A 6,449-nucleotide genomic window follows, 5' to 3' on the forward strand; every position below is an offset into this window, starting at 1 on the left:
TCCCGGAACCTTGATTTAATTCCAACTATTACAGGTGTCTACTGCAAGCAAGCTGGATCAATTCTTTCTCCGCCAGATGTCGTTAGCATCTCCGTTTTCATAAATAATTTGCATATTTTTTTGCAGCTATGGTTTATCTGTTTTTTTTTTCACTGTGATTTAAAGCCTTTTATCACAAGTTTTATGTTGCCCAGTCTTAGGAAGTCACAACGCGCCACTTTTAAAAAAACAGACATTTTGGGTGAGTCAAAGATTACTCAAATTATTATCAACCAACTAATTATAAATTTGATAAAGAAAAACGACATAAAATATTTTTACTATTTATTGCGTCAGAAACAAATACATGAAATTTAAATTTTTTAAACATAAGATAACAATTTCATCTTCGCGGGTGAGGGAAGCTCTTTCTAATCCAGCACAATGTGACCAATGAGTGTGTAAAAAAAAAGATTTAGGTTTACAGTACCAAAAAATAATGATTATATTAACGAATGAGAAGTATTAAGTAGATAAATGATCCACTCAAAGAGTATTACGTATAAAGTTTCAATCTTCTCCGCCTTCTTCTTCTTCATCGAATTCACCCTCCTCTTCAGCGCTGGCCTTCTGCTACTGTTGGTACTCTGAAACCAGATCATCATGTTACTCACCGCCTCAGTGAATTCCATCTCGTCCATACCTTCCCCGGTGTACCAATGCAGGAAAGCCTTGCGCCTGAACATGGCTGTGAACTGCTCCGAAACCCTCTTGAAGAGCTCTTGAATCGCAGTGGAGTTCCCGATGAACGTTGCCGACATCTTCAATCCCCTTGGCGGGATATCGCAAACTGCGGTTTTCACATTATTAGGAATCCATTCAGCGAAGTAAGAAGAATTCTTGTTCTGAATATTGAGCATCTGTTCATCTACTTCCTTCATGGACATTCTGCCTCGGAAAATGGCTGCCACGGTGAGGTAGCGACCGTGGCGAGGGTCGCAAGCTGCCATCATGTTCTTGGCATCAAACATTTGTTGTGTTAACTCGGGCACTGTCAATTCGCGGTACTGCTGGCTTCCACGAGAAGTCAAAGGAACGAACCCGGGATGAAGAAATGAAGTCAGGGGAAAGGTACCATGTTCACGGCCAGCTTCCTCAAATCTGCATTCAGCTGTCCAGGAAAGCGCAGGCAGGTAGTCACGCCAGACATGGTTGCTGAAACCAGATGGTTCAAATCTCCATACGTGGGAGTTGCAAGCTTCAGAGTTCTGAAGCAAATATCGTACAGAGCTTCGTTGTCAATGCAGAAACATTCATCAGTATTTTCCACCAGCTGATGGACTGACAGAGTTGCATTGTACGGTTCTACAACAGTATCAGATACTTTAGGGGATGGGACAACACTGAAGGTATTCATAATACGATCAGGGTATTCTTCTCTGATCTTGGAGATGAGTAATGTCCCTAGACCAGCGCCGGTGCCACCGCCTAGGGAGTGAGTCATTTGGAAGCCTTGAAGACAGTCGCAGCCTTCAGCTTCTTTGCGTACGACATCGAGAACGGAATCAACCAACTCTGCACCTTCAGTGTAGTGTCCTTTTGCCCAGTTGTTACCAGCTCCAGACTGGCCGAATACAAAGTTATCTGGGCGGAAGATTTGCCCGAACGGCCCAGATCTCACTGAGTCCATAGTGCCAGGCTCCAGATCGACGAGGACGGCTCTAGGGACGTATTTTCCGGCGATGGCTTCATTGTAGTAGACGTTTATGCGCTCGAGCTGCAAGTCAGAGTCTCCGCTGTAGGTGCCTGTTGGTTCAATGCCGTGCTCATCAGATATCACCTCCCAAAACTGTTGAACAAATAAATATATAATTAAGTTCATTTCATTTTTTTACATTAGATCCACACTGAAGGCCCTGAGGAAAACAATTTCCCTCATGGCCTATGTCATCTGTAGGGATGCTGTGTGGAGGGTTTCTTTAAGGAAAGGAAGGAGAGGAAATTATGTGAAGGAAAAATGTTTGAGGGGTGGGTAGGAATCTAGGTTTCGGTGTATCCAGGAGGTACCGATCTATTTCTCCCTCTGTGGTGCAGGGCAATGGATCGATAGAGTCCTATTGGATAGTTCAAATGGTCCCCCTCAACCAGTGTCTCCCGATACGGCCTGCCATGCAGTAAGTGGGCATCTGCCGTCAGGATCTGGACAAACCTCACCTCGTTAACCCGGGCACCTCTGCTAAGTAACCAAACGTTGCGAACTACTTGGGTAGACATATGGCAGAGGTGTTTGCTATCCAATAAATGATTCCCGGGGCGGCGGTACCCATACCCGCCTCCCAAATACCCTAAAAGCAAGAATTTGCACGAGTTTCGGGTAAAAGAGCGCTGTTCAAAATAAGATCAAATTTCTGCGAAAATGTTCTCTGCTTATGGCATACTTAAACAAACGAGCATTAATGTCGGGTGAATGGTTGGACATCAGTTGTGTAAAATTTAAGATACTTTATTGGTAAAAGGGATTATGTTTCAAGAACGAAAGATATTTCAATTACCTTTGCACCAATTTGGTTCCCGCACTGCCCCGCCTGCATATGTACAATTTCACGCATTTTTAGTTGCTGAGAATTTATTTGAAATACTAAAACCACAAATTTTGTCCATGTAACACTAATTTTACATGAAATACAAAGTTATTATATTTTGAAAAGGGAGCCAACAAGAAAGCGAATTTGCAGTACAACTGTTTTTTGATTTGTGAAAAAATATAACAAGAGATAGTTGGTAGATATAATGAACAAAAGCTGTTCGTTGAAATTGGAACGAAACTTACGATATTTGATTAATTACATACAGGTACTGTTTAATTTTCATAATATGTGTTCTTAATCAGTAGGCACCTAAATTTGAATAAATAATGAACCGTTTATTTAATTTACATACATTTTTTTAAGGATATTTATTTATTGATCTTAAGTTAGCTCACATCGTTGTGTCTGCTAATAATTACAGAAATATATTTATATGAAAATTAACATTATTAGACAAACATAATATATCATTAAATATTTAATATAGATACTTAAAAAAAATAATCTTATTTTTAATTCCGATTTTAATGTAAAGTTGAACGGCCTGGTACATAAGAGATTTCTGGGTGCTTGATTTCTTCCTTGTGCGCAATCTAATTTTCTTTGTATTTCTCGTCTCATGTCCATGTATCTAGGGCCGGCCTTACGCCGCGGAAATTTTGCCAGGATTCGCCAGGGCGCCAAGGAGCTGATAAAACTAACACCTAACAGCCCCAACACATCGCCCTTGAGATTATTTTTCACCAAAATGACGCTACACAAAAATAAAAATCATCCGAATATTATTGATTACAGTGATCACCTACCTACGCATCTATTGGTTTTGATAAAGGGGCGGCAAAATTTTACTCGCAAGAGGTCCCGTTTAGCTCAGGGCCGGCCTGATTCTCATGAATGTAATTTTACTCGCAAGAGGTCCCGTTTAGCTCAGGGCCGGCCTGATTCTCATGAATGTAATTTTACTCGCAAGAGGTCCCGTTTAGCTCAGGGCCGGCCTGATTCTCATGAATGTAATTTTACTCGCAAGAGGTCCCGTTTAGCTCAGGGCCGGCCTGATTCTAATGAATGTAATTTATTTTTCCTTTCATTTCCTCAGACATCATCCCTATGTTTATCTTATGTATAAAAATAAATACATTCAAATACATAGTTTGGTTCACTGTCATATAATTTAGTTCCTTTATCATGTCTCTTATCCGTGTGTATATATTGCGTTTCAGTATTATTATCATTTGCTCTATTTTGCAGTATTTTCATATTCTTGATTTGTCTTCATTGCAGAGAAAAATTATACTTGAACATTTCATAAACAGATTCGATTAACCAAATAGAAGTAGGTATTTATACGAATGCGCTACCGTATATAAAAGATTTACAAATGAGATTTTTCGTTAACCCTTAATTAATTTAATTATACTCCTATTCATTTAAAAATAAATGATGGGCTTGAAAGCATATTACATAGTGTTTTATGAATTTACTCGAAATAAAATCTAGTGACATGACTATGTTAATGTAGGTTATAAACATGCTTATAGATATGCTTATAAAATTATGTTTGTTTCTATCAATCATCGATAGAAATTCCGTAAATGCTGGGTCGACTATAAAAATAACATTATTCAACAACACATTAATATTTAGATGTTATAAAAAACAAAAACGTAAAAAAATTATGTTGAATGTGGCTTCGATTTTTATTTGCAATACAATTTACTTGATAGGCTAATTTATTGGTTTTGTGAAGTTTTTGATGTTGAAAAACAATGTGGCTTCAAATTGTATTTGCAGTGCCATAACCTTTTAGGTTAATTTATTGATTTTTTAAGTTTTGTATTTAAAAACTATCTGGTTTATAACTTTATTTGAAATGTTATTTACTAATTTATTGGTTTGTTGTTTTATGTCGAAAAAATGTGGCTTCAATTTTGATTTGCATCACCATTACTTTATAGGCTAATCAATTGGTTTTTGAAGTTTTTACATTGAAAAATCTATGTCTTGCGAAGATTTATATTGAAAAGGTATGTGGCTTAAAATTGTATCTGGAGTGTCAATGCTTGATATGCTAAGTTATTGCAATGTGGCTTCAACTTTTATTTGCAATGCCATTACTTGATAAGCTAATTTACTGTTGTGTGATGTTTTATATTGAAAAACTATGTGGCTTCAATTCTTATTTGCAGCACAATTAGTGGATAGGCTAGTTAGTTATCGGTTTTGTGAGGTTTTGATATTGAAAAACTAATGTAAAGTATTTTAATATTATTGTACGTTAGATTCAAATGTAAGTTTTTAGGATAAAATGATGTGTACATATTTTCGAGTCAATGCAATGTTACTTCTGTGATTTACGGGCAATGGATCACCGTTGTGAATTGACTTAATTTTAATTGTTTTGCATATTATATTAATTTCTATCGTGATAATGCAGCCATATTATCACGATAGAAAACAATATACAACGTAATCAATAACTGCATGTATAAATAAATAAAGAAATAAAAAAAATAACAATAATCCAATAATATTTTTTATGTTGTAAAAGAAAAAAAAAAGATTATAGAAAAATGTATCTGTATTTTCTTTGTAAAAATGTATTCATATTCTTATAATATCCTATGTTATCTCTTATAATCGTTTTAGGCCAACATGAAGAAAAAAAAATAGAAATTATTAATTATTTAGGTAGGCAAGAAAATTGCAAAATATTAAACCAATGATGTGAAATGATATATTTCTTGTAGAGACTAGAAAGTGTTTTGCGTTTTGTGGCTCCAAACTATAAAAAGCTTTAAATAAATAAAAAAAATATTGATGAATCATGTCTGAACTTTTGAAGGACATCGGAATAAGTATTGTAGTGCCAATTCCATCAACATGTGTCAAAACCTGAACTTATATAAGAAAAATGTTAAAAGTTGGATAAGAAATAATGTAGAAGCGAGTAACTTTTTTCTATAATTTAAGCTATCTGTTTCTAAATAACTAAAATACCACATGTCTTTCTGTAAATTAAAGATTAATTTCTGTAAATCAAACAAATATACATGCATCTATGTTTTATGTGTTTGTGTGTGCGTGTGTGTGTGTGTGTGTGTTTGTGTGTGTGTGTTTGTGTGAGGGTGTGTGTGTGTGTGTGTATATTTGTAAATTTAAAAAAAAATAGAAACTTCTGTAAAAAAAAACCAATCACATTGATCTCTATAGATGCTTTTTACATATTTAAAGAAATATATTTTAAACACCACTGTTTTATCCTTACACTATAATACCCACGCTCAGGCTTCGCCTTTGTGGGATTTTTTTGTTACTCTTTCATTCTGTATTACTATGTGTGTACCTGAATTGTATATGTATCAAAAATTTTGTTAATAAAAAAAAAATAAAAAAAGAGAACGGTAATTGAAGTGTGGTGCAATGATTGTATTATATTATATTATCTGACATTTTTCTTTATGTACTTTGTTTCTGATTCTGCCAAGAAAATCTATATTTTCTGCAATTTTTTTAATTGTTTAGTTTGCGTTTTTGAGAAGTTGTATTTTTACTTATATCATTTATGTAAAGTAAAAACAATATCGGCCCAATACCGTTCCGTGCGGTACCCTCAAAGTATTTTAAATTGGATTTTATGTATGGTTTCTTATCTTTGTTTTTTGTTGTCTGTTGCTTAAATAATTTTGAAACCATTTTAATTCTTTCCCTTTTGTTCTATTTTTGAATAACTCTTTTTAAAACCATTGTTTCAAAAGCTCTTTGAAAATCTAAGAACACCGCAATAAAACACATTTTTATCTGTATTTTCCTTCCAAACATCGACGATATTGAATATATTGTAATTTAGATATATTTTGATGTACATTTTAGAAATTCAGATTG

At 34.8% G+C, this 6,449-nt stretch overlaps 1 pseudogene; it reads right to left on the reverse strand.

Annotated features, from left to right (window-relative positions):
- Positions 1–549: 549 nt before the first annotated feature.
- On the reverse strand, positions 550–2,588 carry LOC149421676 (tubulin beta chain-like; annotated as a pseudogene).
- Positions 2,589–6,449: the final 3,861 nt, after the last annotated feature.

This window comes from Hesperophylax consimilis, chromosome 8, assembly GCF_061612785.1.
Source record: "Hesperophylax consimilis isolate HC1 chromosome 8, BYU_Hcon_1.0, whole genome shotgun sequence".
Lineage (NCBI taxonomy): Eukaryota > Metazoa > Arthropoda > Insecta > Trichoptera > Limnephilidae > Hesperophylax > Hesperophylax consimilis.